Below are 19985 nucleotides of genomic sequence, written 5' to 3'. Positions count from 1 at the left end.
GTAGCTTTCTAATAAGGTATAACTTAGGTAGCTAGGATTAATAGTACCTGATATATATGCGGGTATATCGGACATTTTTCGAAAAATGTCCCAAAATTACCCCAGTTTTTAACGACTTCATATAAATCGCAATTTTGGATGTCCCTAAAGAGCTAGGAAGCTAAATTTGTTTATATTTGTATTGCATGAGAATGTAGCTTTCTAATAAGGTATAACTTAAGTAGCTAGGATAAATAGTACCCGATATATATGCGGGTATATCAGACATTTTTCGAAAAATGTCCCAAATTACCCCAGTTTTTAACGACTTCATATAAATCGCAATTTGGATGTCCCTAAAGAGCTAGGAAGCCAAATTTTTTTATATTTGGATTGCTTGAGATTGTAGTTTTCTAATAAGGTATAACTTAAGTAGCTAGCTAAAACAGTACCCGATATATATGCGGGTATATCGGACATTTTTCGAAAAACTGTCCCAAAATTACCCAAGTTTTTAACGACTTCATATAAATCGCATTTTGGAGGCCCCTAAAGAGCCAGGAAGCTAAATTTTTTTATATTTGGATTTCTTGAGATTGTAGCTTTCTAATAAGGTATAACTTAAGTAGCTAGCTAAAATAGTACCCGATATATATGCGGGTATATCAGACATTTTTCGAAAAATGTCCCAAATTACCCCAGTTTTTAACGACTTCATATAAATCGCAATTTTGGAGGCCCCTAAAGAGCTAGGAAGCTAAATTTGTTTATATTTGGATTGCTTGAGATTGTAGTTTTCTAATAAGGTATAACTTAAGTAGCTAGGATTAATAGTACCTGATATATATGCGGGTATATCGGACATTTTTCGAAAAATGCCCCAAAATTACCCCAGTTTTTAAACGACTTCATATAAATCGCAATTTTGGATGTCCCTAAAGAGCTAGAAAGCTAAATTTGTTTATATTTGGATTGCATGAGAACGTAGCTTTCTAATAAGGTATAACTTAAGTAGCTAGGATAAATAGTACCCGATATATATGCGGGTATATCGGACATTTTTCGAAAATGTCCCAAAATTACCCCAGTTTCTAACGACTTCATATAAATCGCAATTTTGGATGTCCCTAAAGAGCTAGGAAGCTAAATTTGTTTATATTTGGATTGCATGAGAATGTAGCTTTCTAATAAGTATAACTTAAGTAGCTAGGATTAATAGTACCTGATATATATGCGGGTATATCGGGACATTTTTCGAAAAATGTCCCAAAATTACCCCAGTTTTTAACGACTTCATATAAATCGCAATTTTGGATGTCCCTAAAGAGCTAGGAAGCCAAATTTTTTTATATTTGGATTGCTTGAGATTGTAGTTTTCTAATAAGGTATAACTTAAGTAGCTAGCTAATAGTACCCGATATATATGCGGGTATATCGGACATTTTTCGAAAACTGTCCAAAATACCCAAGTTTTTAACGACTTCATATAAATCGCAATTTTGGAGGCCCCTAAAGAGCCAGGAAGCTAAATTTTTTTATATTTGGATTTCTTGAGATTGTAGCTTTCTAATTTTTCGAAAATGTCCCAAAATTACCCCAGTTTTTAACGACTTCATATAAATCGCAATTTTGGATGTCCCTAAAGAGCTAGAAAGCTAAATTTGTTTATATTTGGATTGCATGAGAACGTAGCTTTCTAATAAGGTATAACTTAAGTAGCTAGGATAAATAGTACCCGATATATATGCGGGTATATCAGACATTTTTCGAAAAATGTCCCAAATTACCCCAGTTTTTAACGACTTCATATAAATCGCAATTTTGGAGGCCCCTAAAGAGCTAGGTAGCTAAATTTGTTATATTTGGATTGCATGAGAATGTAGCTTTCTAATAAGGTATAACTTAAGTAGCTAGGATAAATAGTACCCGATATATATGCGGGTATATCAGACATTTTTCGAAAAATGTCCCAAATTACCCCAGTTTTTAACGACTCATATAAATCGCAATTTTGGAGGCCCCTAAAGAGCTAGGAAGCTTTATTGTTTATATTTGGATTGCATGAGAATGTAGCTTTCTAATAAGGTATAACTTAAGTAGCTAGGATTAATAGTACCTGATATATATGCGGGTATATCGGACATTTTTCGAAAAATGTCCCAAAATTACCCCAGTTTTTAACGACTTCATATAAATCGCAATTTTGGATGTCCCTAAAGAGCTAGGAAGCTAAATTTGTTTACATTTGGATTGCATGAGAATGTAGCTTTCTAATAAGGTATAACTTAGGTAGCTAGGATTAATAGTACCTGATATATATGCGGGTATATCGGACATTTTTCGAAAAATGTCCCAAAATTACCCCAGTTTTTAACGACTTCATATAAATCGCAATTTTGGATGTCCCTAAAGAGCTAGGAAGCTAAATTTGTTTCTATTTGTATTGCATGAGAATGTAGCTTTCTAATAAGGTATAACTTAAAGTAGCTAGGATAAATAGTACCCGATATATATGCGGGTATATCAGACATTTTTCGAAAAATGTCCCAAATTACCCCAGTTTTTAACGACTCATATAAATCGCAATTTTGGAGGCAAATTTTGGAGGCCCCTAAAGAGCTAGGAAGCTATATTTGTTTATATTTGGATTGCTTGAGATTGTAGTTTTCTAATAAGGTATAACTTAAGTAGCTAGCTAAAACAGTACCCGATATATGTGCGGGTATATCGGACATTTTTCGAAAAACTGTCCCAAAATTACCCAAGTTTTAACGACTTCATATAAATCGCAATTTTGGAGGCCCCTAAAGAGCCAGGAAGCTAAATTTTTTATATTTGGATTTCTTGAGATTGTAGCTTTCTAATAAGGTATAACTTAAGTAGCTAGCTAAAATAGTACCGATATATATGCGGGTATATCAGACATTTTTCGAAAAATTTCCCAAATTACCCCAGTTTTTAACGACTTCATATAAATCGCAATTTTGGAGGCCCCTAAAGAGCTAGGAAGCTAAATTTGTTTATATTTGGATTGCATGAGAATGTAGCTTTCTAATAAGGTATAACTTAAGTAGCTAGGATTAATAGAACCTGATATATGCGGGTATATCGGACATTTTTCGAAAAATGTCCCAAAATTACCCCAGTTTTTAACGACTTCATATAAATCGCAATTTTGGATGTCCCTAAAGAGCTAGGAAGCCAAATTTGTTTATATTTGGATTGCATGGGAACGTAGCTTTCTAATAAGGTATAACTTAAGTAGCTAGGATTAATAGTACCTGATATATATGCGGGTATATCGGACATTTTTCGAAAAATGTCCCAAAATTACCCCAGTTTTTAACGACTTCATATAAATCGCAATTTTGGATGTCCCTAAAGAGCTAGAAAGCTAAATTTGTTTATATTTGGATTGCATGAGAACGTAGCTTTCTAATAAGGTATAACTTAAGTAGCTAGGATAAATAGTACCCGATATATATGCGGGTATATCAGACATTTTTCGAAAAATGTCCCAAAATTACCCCAGTTTTTAACGACTTCATATAAATCGCAATTTTGGAGGCCCCTAAAGAGCCAGGAAGCTAAATTTTTTTATATTTGGATTTCTTGAGATTGTAGCTTTCTAATAAGGTATAACTTAAGTAGCTAGCTAAAATAGTACCCGATATATATGCGGGTATATCAGACATTTTTCGAAAAATGTCCCAAATTACCCCAGTTTTTAACGACTTCATATAAATCGCAATTTTGGAGGCCCCTAAAGAACTAGGAAGCTAAATTTGTTTATATTTGGATTGCATGAGAATGTAGCTTTCTAATAAGGTATAACTTAAGTAGCTAGGATTAATAGTACCTGATATATATGCGGGTATATCGGACATTTTTCGAAAAATGTCCCAAAATTACCCCAGTTTTTAACGACTTCATATAAATCGCAATTTTGGATGTCCCTAAAGAGCTAGGAAGCCAAATTTTTTTATATTTGGATTGCTTGAGATTGTAGTTTTCTAATAAGGTATAACTTAAGTAGCTAGCTAAAACAGTACCCGATATATATGCGGGTATATCGGACATTTTTCGAAAACTGTCCCAAAATTACCCAAGTTTTTAACGACTTCATATAAATCGCAATTTTGGAGGCCCCTAAAGAGCCATGAAGCTAAATTTTTTTATATTTGGATTTCTTGAGATTGTAGCTTTCTAATAAGGTATAACTTAAGTAGCTAGCTAAAATAGTACCCGATATATATGCGGGTATATCAGACATTTTTCGAAAAATGTCCCAAATTACCCCAGTTTTTAACGACTTCATATAAATCGCAATTTTGGAGGCCCCTAAAGAACTAGGAAGCTAAATTTGTTTATATTTGGATTGCATGAGAATGTAGCTTTCTAATAAGGTATAACTTAAGTAGCTAGGATTAATAGTACCTGATATATATGCGGGTATATCGGACATTTTTCGAAAAATGTCCCAAAATTACCCCAGTTTTTAACGACTTCATATAAATCGCAATTTTGGATGTCCCTAAAGAGCTAGGAAGCCAAATTTTTTTATATTTGGATTGCTTGAGATTGTAGTTTTCTAATAAGGTATAACTTAAGTAGCTAGCTAAAACAGTATCCGATATATATGCGGGTATATCGGACATTTTTCGAAAACTGTCCCAAAATTACCCAAGTTTTTAACGACTTCATATAAATCGCAATTTTGGAGGCCCCTAAAGAGCCAGGAAGCTAAATTTTTTTATATTTGGATTTCTTGAGATTGTAGCTTTCTAATAAGGTATAACTTAAGTAGCTGGCTAAAATAGTACCCGATATATATGCGGGTATATCAGACATTTTTCGAAAAATGTCCCAAATTACCCCAGTTTTTAACGACTTCATATAAATCGCAATTTTGGAGGCCCCTAAAGAGCTAGGAAGCTAAATTTGTTTATATTTGGATTGCTTGAGATTGTAGTTTTCTAATAAGGTATAACTTAGGTAGCTAGGATTAATAGTACCTGATATATATGCGGGTATATCGGACATTTTTCGAAAACTGTCCCAAAATTACCCAAGTTTTTAACGACTTCATATAAATCGCAATTTTGGAGGCCCCTAAAGAGCCATGAAGCTAAATTTTTTTATATTTGGATTTCTTGAGATTGTAGCTTTCTAATAAGGTATAACTTAAGTAGCTAGCTAAAATAGTACCCGATATATATGCGGGTATATCGGACATTTTTCGAAAAATGTCCCAAAATTACCCCAGTTTTTAACGACTTCATATAAATCGCAATTTTGGATGTCCCTAAAGAGCTAGGAAGCTAAATTTGTTTACATTTGGATTGCATGAGAATGTAGCTTTCTAATAAGGTATAACTTAGGTAGCTAGGATTAATAGTACCTGATATATATGCGGGTATATCGGACATTTTTCGAAAAATGTCCCAAAATTACCCCAGTTTTTAACGACTTCATATAAATCGCAATTTTGGAGGCAATTTTGGAGGCCCCTAAAGAGCTAGGAAGCTATATTTGTTTATATTTGGATTGCTTGAGATTGTAGTTTTCTAATAAGGTATAACTTAAGTAGCTAGCTAAAACAGTACCCGATATATATGCGGGTATATCGGACATTTTTCGAAAACTGTCCCAAAATTACCCAAGTTTTTAACGACTTCATATAAATCGCAATTTTGGAGGCCCCTAAAGAGCCAGGAAGCTAAATTTTTTTATATTTGGATTTCTTGAGATTGTAGCTTTCTAATAAGGTATAACTTAAGTAGCTGGCTAAAATAGTACCCGATATATATGCGGGTATATCAGACATTTTTCGAAAAATGTCCCAAATTACCCCAGTTTTTAACGACTTCATATAAATCGCAATTTTGGAGGCCCCTAAAGAGCTAGGAAGCTAAATTTGTTTATATTTGGATTGCTTGAGATTGTAGTTTTCTAATAAGGTATAACTTAGGTAGCTAGGATTAATAGTACCTGATATATATGCGGGTATATCGGACATTTTTCGAAAAATGCCCCAAAATTACCCCAGTTTTTAACGACTTCATATAAATCGCAATTTTGGATGTCCCTAAAGAGCTAGAAAGCTAAATTTGTTTATATTTGGATTGCATGAGAACGTAGCTTTCTAATAAGGTATAACTTAAGTAGCTAGGATAAATAGTACCCGATATATATGCGGGTATATCGGACATTTTTCGAAAAATGTCCCAAAATTACCCCAGTTTTTAACGACTTCATATAAATCGCAATTTTGGATGTCCCTAAAGAGCTAGGAAGCTAAATTTGTTTACATTTGGATTGCATGAGAATGTAGCTTTCTAATAAGGTATAACTTAGGTAGCTAGGATTAATAGTACCTGATATATATGCGGGTATATCGGACATTTTTCGAAAAATGTCCCAAAATTACCCCAGTTTTTAACGACTTCATATAAATCGCAATTTTGGAGGCAATTTTGGAGGCCCCTAAAGAGCTAGGAAGCTATATTTGTTTATATTTGGATTGCTTGAGATTGTAGTTTTCTAATAAGGTATAACTTAAGTAGCTAGCTAAAACAGTACCCGATATATGTGCGGGTATATCGGACATTTTTCGAAAACTGTCCCAAAATTACCCAAGTTTTTAACGACTTCATATAAATCGCAATTTTGGAGGCCCCTAAAGAGCCAGGAAGCTAAATTTTTTTATATTTGGATTTCTTGAGATTGTAGCTTTCTAATAAGGTATAACTTAAGTAGCTAGCTAAAATAGTACCCGATATATATGCGGGTATTGTAATATTCAAATTTGTATGCATTGATTTAATTTTGCCTAAATTTTAAAATAATCCCATTATTTTCAACACTCATCCAATTTTTGATTAAATTCTTTTGTAACATTGTTTTATTTTTACAACATTTGGATAAAATATTTATTTGTATACAACATAGTTTGAAAATATTTCATAAATGTATGTATTTTGGTATTTGTACTTTTTTTTATAAAAAAATCCCTCATAAATTCCCCATATCAACATATTTAGTACAACTCTGTGACTAAAAATGCAGTGAACATATAATTATGCATTCTTTATCATTCACTCTTCTTCTGAGTATCACTCACCATGTATGCTTCATGTATGTCAATATACATGATGAAAGAGAAAGATGTCTTTTACTATTCTAATTGTAAAAGATTAATTAGAAAAAGCTTTTCTTACTATTATAATATTTAAACAAATACATATACATATGTACCTATTTGTGTTAAAATATTAAAAGTCGAGTCAAAGAGGTAGATGTTCATCATTACCTCGTGCTTTTTAAATCTGACTTTGGATTAAACAGTAGAACGTGGTCTTAAACATAATAAATAGTGGAGTTTATAAAATTTTAAGAAAGCCTTAGAACTTATATAAGATAAAAAAATTTATTACTTCTCCAACTACTTAAATTTAATTATTGTTAAATACACTAAACTTATCAGTGGACAAAAACAGGGGCTATTGGAAACGTGTTCCGGAGCTTCGGCAGTTATTTGCCATTTCTAAATACTCCGGAATCCCCGACAATTTTGAGTGTTTCCATAACACGAGATTAATCACCACCTAAACAGGCATAATAAAGTTTGGTTGCCACATATGTCTTCGCATAAAATTCCTCTTATGAATCAGCGCTCTGAGAAGGCACATTTCCATTTCATCTTGACCCTAAGACCAACAAAAAACAAGAGGAGAAGTTATAGTTTTGAAATCCGTTTCAACCTAAAGTTTGTTATTTTTAATGAATCCCATACTAAATCTAAATCTAAGTGTTTAAAAATCTTAAATACAAATTTTTGTTCTAAATTGCTATTCCCAATTGCACCTCACTAATCTAATTTATTATTCTAAAAACCAATTTAACAACATATTACCTAAACAAAATTCTAAAAAAAAAAAAAAATCCATAGTACTAAACCTAATTTTTTTCTAAACGTAATATCACATTAATCACGAATTGTAAATTATCAACAACACTTAATCTTTGATTCAAAACCATGTCAATGTAATTAATTATTCAATTTAAACATCTAAATTCAATTACATATATCAAATTAACCTAATTAAAAACCTAATCTGTATTCGAAATTATATCCATAATTTTTCCCTAATCTAATATAATGGTATTTTTCTAAAATCTAATATAAATCCCATATTTGTCACAAAAATGTTCCAGACATTAATTTCCTAAAATTAAAACCCTACATTTTTTTACTAATCTTCCCTTCCCGTATTAATAATTCCCCAATTGTAAAATATTAATTGAGAGTATAACACATAAAGTACAAGAAACAGAAAAATAGCAACAACAAGAACAACGATTCATCAATATGCTGGAGGCCTTCATGCAGCGATGGAACTAAATATTGTAAGTTCTTTCTCTTATTTTTTTATTCGTTATATGATCAATAATATTTCTCTCTTAATTATGATATTTTTTATTTTTTTATTTATTGTTCCAAGATATTTTCTTTTTGTTAACATATTGATTTGAATTAAAATTTAAGAGTAGAGAATTAAAAGCTTAAGAAAAAGAAAATATCATTGAGAATAATTAACCTTTAACTCTTATTATTATTTTATTTTGATTCTTTTTTATATTATTAATGTCTTACACTCAAGAAAAATAATCAATAATTAGGATGTAAAAATATGTAATTTTTTTATGAATTTAATTTTTGTGAATAATAAATACTTAATTTTTTTTTGTTAAATTCAAAGTAAAACATGCAGTAATTTTTAATAGTATTTAAAACGTAGTGGTCTTGAGGAAAGGTATTGTGTTCGGGATTTCGTTGAATTCATGTAGGCCAATCCGAAATCAAGGTAGGGTAGGGTATTGAGGCTAAGAACCTCAACAACTAGGTTCTTCAAGAATGGTCGTTGCAAATTGAATGTTGAAATAAGGTTTCCTTTTAATTTAAGGGCATTTTTAATCGCACGTGAATTTTTTTTGATTGTGAATATTAGGCTAATCTTGGAGCAAGATCCCAGCCCATTTCTCACCAGACTAGCTAGCTAACCGAGCACGTGCGTAACGCTTCTCATGATTGCCTTGTGGTACAAGAAAGTTTTATTGTATTTTTTAGAAAGCCACTGTTCGTTAAAGAACACCACCAACCCAATTTAGACCGTCACAATTAAATGGCGCCCAACGTGGGGCCCAAAGACATTCCAGTTTTATAAAGTAAATATTAATAAATACTACAACATCTAGTATATTCTATTGTTTTTGGGACCTTAAAAACTTAACACCTTTTTCATATTTTTATTAACCTTTTGTGGATATACTTAATTTAAAATAATAATTTCATTTTAGTGTTTGTTAATATTTTGGTGTAGACCAAGAATGCAAGGACTTTAGGTTAAAGTAGGAATTATTGTATTTAGGGTAATTTTCATTTCTTTTACAATCCACTTTTATCCTATGGAAATTCATTCCTTTTTGTTTTTATGAGTTATTAATTTAAATATAGCCTAGATTTCGATTCAATATATAAAATGTTTTATCTATTGTAGCATATTTGTTGACTTAGGAAATACGATTATGAAGCAGAATAATTAGCTCTAGTCGTCCAAGTTTTAATAACTTTGTTATATTTTTAAAATATTTGATATAATGACAAAATTGAAAATTCAAATTCATTGCACACATTCTAATTACATATAAATTTTTTTATTGCACAACCTTTTTGAAAGACCAACTATGTTTTAAGACTAATTTTGATAAAAGTATATATTAATTTATTTTTTTTAAATATGACCAGTAATAACAATACTAATATAACTTCGCAGGTAGAGAATATTTGTGTACCACAGTGTAGTATATGTATAAAAGATTATGAGTTAGATGATATTATAGTGTCAACACCGTGTGACCATGTGTTTCACAAAGCATGTATAGTAGAGGTATTAAAAGAGACATTAGGTTGCCCGATATGTGGTAAAGGTTGTAGGCAGAATAAACTCAAGTCGTACAACATTTTTTCTGAACAACAGAAAACTACTTCAGTCACACCAGCTCCTTCACATACTTTAGGGAACGCAAATCGTGGAGCTATTCCAAAAGCTCCAGGGCCCATAAGAAATTCACTTAGACAAAATTTATTTGATTGGAGAATGTCACAAGCTCCTGTAGTAAATACAAATGCAGATGGAAGATCTTTAGATGAATTATTAAGTAGGTCGCGAGATAATGTAAATATTAATGATAATTCATTGCAAGATTTGATCAACGATGCCGTTCGAAATCAGTTAGCAAACATGAATATGAATGAAAATTCTTATAACCGAAATAGCTTAGATAATCGTTATGCAAATAACAACAATAATCGCTTTCGTAGGAACACTATGAATAGACCGAGTATTGCTCAGGGTAACAATCAGTCGTTTAATTTAGCAACAGATCAAGTATCTACTATAATTTCAAGTTGGCAACTTAAATTCAGTGGTCAAGAAGAGGGAGGATTGTCGGTAGATAATTTTATTTATCGTGTCCAAGCTCTTACTATACAAAGTTTAAGAGGAGATTTCAATATTTTATGCCGTCATATACATCTCTTGTTTACAGGAAAAGCCATTGACTGGTTCTGGCGATTCCACAGAACAGCTAGAACTGTGGATTGGGATTTGTTATGTTTTGAGTTAAGGAATCAGTTTAGAGATCGTAGAACAGACTTTGATTTAAAAGAATTAATTCGTAGTCGAAAACAAAGAATGGGAGAAAAATTTGACACATTTTACGATTCTATTCTACAGATATCAGACCGCTTGCAAACTCCTTTTAGTGAATTTGACTTAGTCGAAATTTTGAAACGAAATCTGCGTCCTGATGTGCGCAAGGAACTTTTGCATTTCAACATCGAAAGAGTTTCAGAGTTAAGAGAATTCGTAAGAAAACATGAAATTTTAGATGAGGAATTAGACAAGCATAGATCAAATAGAAATTTTGGACCACGTAAGATATCAGAGTTGGAAAACGAAAACAATTTTGACGAAGGGACAGTTGAGATAGAGGAAATAAAAGAACTAATTTGTTGGAACTGCTCCGAAAAAGGCCACAAATTTGAAGATTGTCTGGGAGATAGGAAAATCTTTTGCTATGGTTGTGGTAGTCCGAATATTTTTAAGCCAAATTGTAGTAGATGCAACAAACTATCAAAAAACTTTCAAGCCCCTCGGTCACAAAGATATCAGTCCAAAGCGACACAATATTAAAGTCAACTCAATGTCAAACGGAACCTGTTTTTGTTGATAAGGGAATTGTATCTAGTGATAATTTTTGTTTTAATGAATTTGTACCAAAACATTTAAAGCCTTATCATATCAGATTAAGAGAATATCAGGAAGCTAGAAGTAGAATTTTTAATAAACAATTAACATCAACAGTGAATGTGAGTAAAAAAGTAAAGAGATCAACAAAAAGATTTAGAGAATTTTGGAAAAAGGTTTTGAAAAATAGAAAATGTTTATTGTCAGCAGTTATTTCGGATAGGGACAAATTTGATTTGAGGCCCTTTGCTATTGTAAGACTTTTTAATGAAGAAGTTATTGGAATGATAGACACAGGTGCAACAGTATCTTGTTTTGCATCGGACTATGCAAGGAAATTTTTGGATGAGAATAAATATGATTATGAAAAATTTTGTGTATTTTTGAAAACAGCAGATGGAAGACAACATACCACAGTTGGTAAGGTTACCACCACAGTTACGTTTAGAGAAATTTCTAAGGAGATACAATTTTTAATTATACCTAATTTAACACAAAACTTATATCTTGGGATAGATTTTGTTAGAGCATTTAATTTAGGGAAGGATTTGTTTTCTGATAACACGTTGCCAGTAGCAAAACCAAGTTTAAATGAAATCGAATCTGATGATAATGTTCACAAATTAAGTTTGATTGACCAGAAAAGACTAGAGGATGCTATAAATTCGTTTCCGTCTTATGCTAAGATAGGGTTAGGTAGAACATCCTTAGCTATGCATGTCATAGATACGGGGGAAAATAAACCAATAAAACAAAGACACTTCGCTATATCGCCAGCTATTGAAAAATTACTTTTTGCCGAAATAGACAGGATGCTACACTTAGGCGTAATTGAGGAATCCAAAAGTCCGTGGTCATCGCCTGTGGCTCTAGTGCTTAAGCCAGGGAAGGTGCGACTGTGTCTAGACGCCAGGAAACTGAACAGTGTTACGGTGAAAGACGCATATCCTTTGCCTCTCATTGAGGGAATTTTCAGTAGGCTTCCGAAGGCAAGATTCATTTCGAGTCTTGATTTGAAAGATGCCTTCTGGCAAATTCCTCTTGATGAGAAGTCAAAGGAGAAAACGGCTTTCACTGTGCCTGGTCGACCGCTGTACCAGTTCGTAACCATGCCATTTGGTTTGTGCAACGCGCCACAGACGATGTCCCGACTTATGGACAAAGTCATTCCTGCACACCTGCGTACAAAAGTTTTCATCTACTTAGATGATTTGCTTTTGATAACTGAGACACTGGATGAACATATACTATTATTACACGAAGTTGCTTTGCACATGAGGAAGGCAAATCTGACACTAAATATTGAGAAAAGTAAGTTTGTGCTGAAACAGGTTAAATATTTGGGACATATAATCGGCCATGGTACGATTCGAACAGACCCAGGCAAGGTACAAGCTATCCGTGATTATCCGTTTCCTAAGTCCGTCCGTCAACTTCGAAGATTTTTGGGATTATGTGGGTGGTATAGGAGGTTCGTCCGTAATTTTGCAACAGTAACATCACCGTTAACTGATATGTTACAGAAAACTAAAAAAATTACTGTGTCCGAAGAAGCAAAACGCTCATTTGAAGAACTTAAAAATTCCTTATGCTCCGCACCGGTGTTGCATAACCCGGATTTCTCTCGCCCGTTCTCCGTACAGTGTGACGCAAGTCAATATGGGATTGGGGCAGTGCTTGCACAGACTAACGACGATGGAAACGAAGTTCCTGTAGCTTTTATGAGTCACAAATTGACATCTGCGCAAAGAAACTATTCAGTTTCGGAGCAAGAGTGTCTCGCCGCAGTTATGGCCATAAAAAAGTTTAGGTCCTATATCGAAGGCCACCAATTTGAGGTCATCACGGACCATGCCTCGTTAAAATGGCTAATGAGTCAATCAGACCTAAACGGACGTCTTGCTAGGTGGGCATTAAAGTTGCAGGGCTTCAATTTTACAATCAGACATAGAAAAGGTTCTCAAAATATAGTGCCAGATTCACTTTCTCGTATGTATGCCGAAGATAATAGTGCGATTGATGATAAAAATGTTGATGAATTTTGGATTAGCGAAATGGACAGTTCTATTGAAATTGATTTGGAATCGGGTGAATTTAGGTCTCCAGGCTATTTAGCTCTGATTGAAAAACTTCAATCTAAAATAAAACACTTACCAGACATTAGGCTTGACAATGGGTTTATTTACAAACGAGTAGAGCACGCGACAGGGAATGGTATTCAAGAAGAAATGTCTTGGAAGCTCTGGGTTCCAGACTCCATGACAGATGATTTAATTAAAAGAGCACATGACCATCCACTTTGTGCACATGGAGGAGTAGGAAAAACCTTACGTCGTTTAAAAACCTTTTATTTTTGGCCAAAGATGACCAAACAAATCTCTGCCTATGTTTTATCATGTGACGTTTGTAAACAAACGAAGTCCAGTAACAAAATTCTAAGACCTCCAATGGGCCAACAGGCTACTTCAGTGCGTGTATTTCAGAAACTCTATTTAGATCTATTGGGACCATATCCTAGATCGACGTCAGGTAATATAGGGATCATAATTGTTTTAGACCACATGTCAAAATTTCATTTTTTGGAGCCCATTAGAAAGTTTACGGCAAAGGTAATAATTGAATTTTTAGAGAAGAGAATTTTTCATATTTTTGGGATTCCAGAATCGATCACCACAGATAATGGAGTTCAATTCAAAGCCAACATATTTAAAGAATTTCTTGATGCTTACGGTGTTCTTCACAACTTCACTGCCATTTACTCCCCACAAGCGAACGCTAGTGAGCGGGTAAATCGCTCAGTGTTGGCAGCAATTAGAGCTTATGTAAAACCTACGCAAAAAGATTGGGACGAAAAACTCTCAGCCATCAGTTGCGCCCTAAGAAGTTCAGTTCACGCCAGTACAGGGTTTTCTCCTTACTATATTCTGTTTGGACAGAATATGCTTTTAAATGGTAAATCATACAATCTATTACGTCAATTAGATTTATTAGAACAGTCGGATATTGAGATTAGAAAAGACGAAAACCTAGAATTGATTCGACAAAAAGCACAAGAAAATATTAGGAAGGCTTACGAGAAAAATGTTAAAACATATAATTTGCGCTCTAGACCAGTCAATTTCAATATAGGTCAGATTGTATACAGAAGGAACTTTGCACAGTCAAAAGCAATCGATCATTTCAACTGTAAGTTGGCTAATCAGTTTGAAAAAGCTAAGGTTGTAGCAAAGCAGGGATTGAATTATTATAAATTGCAAGATATGTCTGGTAAAAATATTGGCATATTTCATGCCAAGGACATAAGAGAATAACTTCAGCTTTTGTCTCACGGTAAAACCATTCTTCAAAACCTGTTTTGTAATATTCAAATTTGTATGCATTGATTTAATTTTGCCTAAATTTTAAAATAATCCCATTATTTTCAACACTCATCCAATTTTTGATTAAATTCTTTTGTAACATTGTTTTATTTTTACAACATTTGGATAAAATATTTATTTGTATACAACATAGTTTGAAAATATTTCATAAATGTATGTATTTTGGTATTTGTACTTTTTTTTATAAAAAAATCCCTCATAAATTCCCCATATCAACATATTTAGTACAACTCTGTGACTAAAAATGCAGTGAACATATAATTATGCATTCTTTATCATTCACTCTTCTTCTGAGTATCACTCACCATGTATGCTTCATGTATGTCAATATACATGATGAAAGAGAAAGATGTCTTTTACTATTCTAATTGTAAAAGATTAATTAGAAAAAGCTTTTCTTACTATTATAATATTTAAACAAATACATATACATATGTACCTATTTGTGTTAAAATATTAAAAGTCGAGTCAAAGAGGTAGATGTTCATCATTACCTCGTGCTTTTTAAATCTGACTTTGGATTAAACAGTAGAACGTGGTCTTAAACATAATAAATAGTGGAGTTTATAAAATTTTAAGAAAGCCTTAGAACTTATATAAGATAAAAAAATTTATTACTTCTCCAACTACTTAAATTTAATTATTGTTAAATACACTAAACTTATCAGTGGACAAAAACAGGGGCTATTGGAAACGTGTTCCGGAGCTTCGGCAGTTATTTGCCATTTCTAAATACTCCGGAATCCCCGACAATTTTGAGTGTTTCCATAACACGAGATTAATCACCACCTAAACAGGCATAATAAAGTTTGGTTGCCACATATGTCTTCGCATAAAATTCCTCTTATGAATCAGCGCTCTGAGAAGGCACATTTCCATTTCATCTTGACCCTAAGACCAACAAAAAACAAGAGGAGAAGTTATAGTTTTGAAATCCGTTTCAACCTAAAGTTTGTTATTTTTAATGAATCCCATACTAAATCTAAATCTAAGTGTTTAAAAATCTTAAATACAAATTTTTGTTCTAAATTGCTATTCCCAATTGCACCTCACTAATCTAATTTATTATTCTAAAAACCAATTTAACAACATATTACCTAAACAAAATTCTAAAAAAAAAAAAAAATCCATAGTACTAAACCTAATTTTTTTCTAAACGTAATATCACATTAATCACGAATTGTAAATTATCAACAACACTTAATCTTTGATTCAAAACCATGTCAATGTAATTAATTATTCAATTTAAACATCTAAATTCAATTACATATATCAAATTAACCTAATTAAAAACCTAATCTGTATTCGAAATTATATCCATAATTTTTCCCTAATCTAATATAATGGTATTTTTCTAAAATCTAATATAAATCCCATATTTGTCACAAAAATGTTCCAGACATTAATTTCCTAAAATTAAAACCCTACATTTTTTTACTAATCTTCCCTTCCCGTATTAATAATTCCCCAATTGTAAAATATTAATTGAGAGTATAACACATAAAGTACAAGAAACAGAAAAATAGCAACAACAAGAACAACGATTCATCAATATGCTGGAGGCCTTCATGCAGCGATGGAACTAAATATTGTAAGTTCTTTCTCTTATTTTTTTATTCGTTATATGATCAATAATATTTCTCTCTTAATTATGATATTTTTTATTTTTTTATTTATTGTTCCAAGATATTTTCTTTTTGTTAACATATTGATTTGAATTAAAATTTAAGAGTAGAGAATTAAAAGCTTAAGAAAAAGAAAATATCATTGAGAATAATTAACCTTTAACTCTTATTATTATTTTATTTTGATTCTTTTTTATATTATTAATGTCTTACACTCAAGAAAAATAATCAATAATTAGGATGTAAAAATATGTAATTTTTTTATGAATTTAATTTTTGTGAATAATAAATACTTAATTTTTTTTTGTTAAATTCAAAGTAAAACATGCAGTAATTTTTAATAGTATTTAAAACGTAGTGGTCTTGAGGAAAGGTATTGTGTTCGGGATTTCGTTGAATTCATGTAGGCCAATCCGAAATCAAGGTAGGGTAGGGTATTGAGGCTAAGAACCTCAACAACTAGGTTCTTCAAGAATGGTCGTTGCAAATTGAATGTTGAAATAAGGTTTCCTTTTAATTTAAGGGCATTTTTAATCGCACGTGAATTTTTTTTGATTGTGAATATTAGGCTAATCTTGGAGCAAGATCCCAGCCCATTTCTCACCAGACTAGCTAGCTAACCGAGCACGTGCGTAACGCTTCTCATGATTGCCTTGTGGTACAAGAAAGTTTTATTGTATTTTTTAGAAAGCCACTGTTCGTTAAAGAACACCACCAACCCAATTTAGACCGTCACAGTATATCAGACATTTTTCGAAAAATTTCCCAAATTACCCCAGTTTTTAACGACTTCATATAAATCGCAATTTTGGAGCCCCTAAAGAGCTAGGAAGCTAAATTTGTTTATATTTGGATTGCATGAGAATGTAGCTTTCTAATAAGGTATAACTTAAGTAGCTAGGATTAATAGAACCTGATATATGCGGGTATATCGGACATTTTTCGAAAAATGTCCCAAAATTACCCCAGTTTTTAACGACTTCATATAAATCGCAATTTTGGATGTCCCTAAAGAGCTAGGAAGCCAAATTTGTTTATATTTGGATTGCATGGGAACGTAGCTTTCTAATAAGGTATAACTTAAGTAGCTAGGATTAATAGTACCTGATATATATGCGGGTATATCGGACATTTTTCGAAAAATGTCCCAAAATTACCCCAGTTTTTAACGACTTCATATAAATCGCAATTTTGGATGTCCCTAAAGAGCTAGAAAGCTAAATTTGTTTATATTTGGATTGCATGAGAACGTAGCTTTCTAATAAGGTATAACTTAAGTAGCTAGGATAAATAGTACCCGATATATATGCGGGTATATCAGACATTTTTCGAAAAATGTCCCAAAATTACCCCAGTTTTTAACGACTTCATATAAATCGCAATTTTGGAGGCCCCTAAAGAGCCAGGAAGCTAAATTTTTTTATATTTGGATTTCTTGAGAAAATGTCCCAAATTACCCCAGTTTTTAACGACTTCATATAAATCGCAATTTTGGAGGCCCCTAAAGAGCTAGGAAGCTAAATTTGTCTATATTTGGATTGCATGAGAATGTAGCTTTCTAATAAGGTATAACTTAAGTAGCTAGGATTAATAGTACCTGATATATATGCGGGTATATCGGACATTTTTCGAAAAATGTCCCAAAATTACCCCAGTTTTTAACGACTTCATATAAATCGCAATTTTGGATGTCCCTAAAGAGCTAGAAAGCTAAATTTGTTTATATTTGGATTGCATGAGAACGTAGCTTTCTAATAAGGTATAACTTAAGTAGCTAGGATAAATAGTACCCGATATATATGCGGGTATATCAGACATTTTTCGAAAAATGTCCCAAATTACCCCAGTTTTTAACGACTTCATATAAATCGCAATTTTGGAGGCCCCTAAAGAGCTAGGAAGCTAAATTTGTTTATATTTGGATTGCATGAGAATGTAGCTTTCTAATAAGGTATAACTTAAGTAGCTAGGATAAATAGTACCCGATATATATGCGGGTATATCAGACATTTTTCGAAAAATGTCCCAAATTACCCCAGTTTTTAACGACTTCATATAAATCGCAATTTTGGAGGCCCCTAAAGAGCTAGGAAGCTAAATTTGTTTATATTTGGATTGCATGAGAATGTAGCTTTCTAATAAGGTATAACTTAAGTAGCTAGGATAAATAGTACCCGATATATATGCGGGTATATCGGACATTTTTCGAAAACTGTCCCAAAATTACCCAAGTTTTTAACGACTTCATATAAATCGCAATTTTGGAGGCCCCTAAAGAGCCAGGAAGCTAAATTTTTTTATATTTGGATTTCTTGAGATTGTAGCTTTCTAATAAGGTATAACTTAAGTAGCTAGCTAAAATAGTACCCGATATATATGCGGGTATATCAGACATTTTTTGAAAAATGTCCCAAATTACCCCAGTTTTTAACGACTTCATATAAATCGCAATTTTGGAGGCCCCTAAAGAGCTAGGAAGCTAAATTTGTTTATATTTGGATTGCATGAGAATGTAGCTTTCTAATAAGGTATAACTTAAGTAGCTAGGGTTAATAGTACCTGATATATATGCGGGTATATCGGACATTTTTCGAAAAATGTCCCAAAATTACCCCAGTTTTTAACGACTTCATATAAATCGCAATTTTGGAGGCCCCTAAAGAGCTAGGAAGCTAAATTTGTTTATATTTGGATTGCATGAGAATGTAGCTTTCTAATAAGGTATAACCTAAGTAGCTAGGATTAATAGTACCTGATATATATGCGGGTATATCGGACATTTTTCGAAAAATGTCCCAAAATTACCCCAGTTTTTAACGACTTCATATAAATCGCAATTTTGGAGGCCCCTAAAGAGCTAGGAAGCTAAATTTGTTTATATTTGGATTGCATGAGAATGTAGCTTTCTAATAAGGTATAACTTAAGTAGCTAGGATTAATAGTACCTGATATATATGCGGGTATATCGGACATTTTTCGAAAAATGTCCCAAAATTACCCCAGTTTTTAACGACTTCATATAAATCGCAATTTTGGATGTCCCTAAAGAGCTAGGAAGCCAAATTTTTTTATATTTGGATTGCTTGAGATTGTAGCTTTCTAATAAGGTATAACTTAAGTATAGGTATATCGGACATTTTTCGAAAAATGTCCCAAAATTACCCCAGTTTTTAACGACTTCATATAAATCGCAATTTTGGATGTCCCTAAAGAGCTAGAAAGCTAAATTTGTTTATATTTGGATTGCATGAGAACGTAGCTTTCTAATAAGGTATAACTTAAGTAGCTAGGATAAATAGTACCCGATATATATGCGGGTATATCAGACATTTTTCGAAAAATGTCCCAAATTACCCCAGTTTTTAACGACTTCATATAAATCGCAATTTTGGATGTCCCTAAAGAGCTAGGAAGCTAAATTTGTTTACATTTGGATTGCATCAGAATGTAGCTTTCTAATAAGGTATAACTTAAGTAGCTAGGATTAATAGTACCTGATATATATGCGGGTATATCGGACATTTTTCGAAAAATGTCCCAAAATTACCCCAGTTTTTAACGACTTCATATAAATCGCAATTTTGGATGTCCCTAAAGAGCTAGGAAGCTAAATTTGTTTACATTTGGATTGCATCAGAATGTAGCTTTCTAATAAGGTATAACTTAAGTAGCTAGGATAAATAGTACCC

The sequence above is a fragment of the Calliphora vicina genome, chromosome 2 (genome assembly GCF_958450345.1).
Source record: "Calliphora vicina chromosome 2, idCalVici1.1, whole genome shotgun sequence".
In the NCBI taxonomy this organism is placed as follows: Eukaryota; Metazoa; Arthropoda; class Insecta; order Diptera; family Calliphoridae; genus Calliphora; species Calliphora vicina.
The sequence above is the reverse complement of the archived record's forward strand: the minus strand, read 5'-3'. Positions refer to the sequence as shown.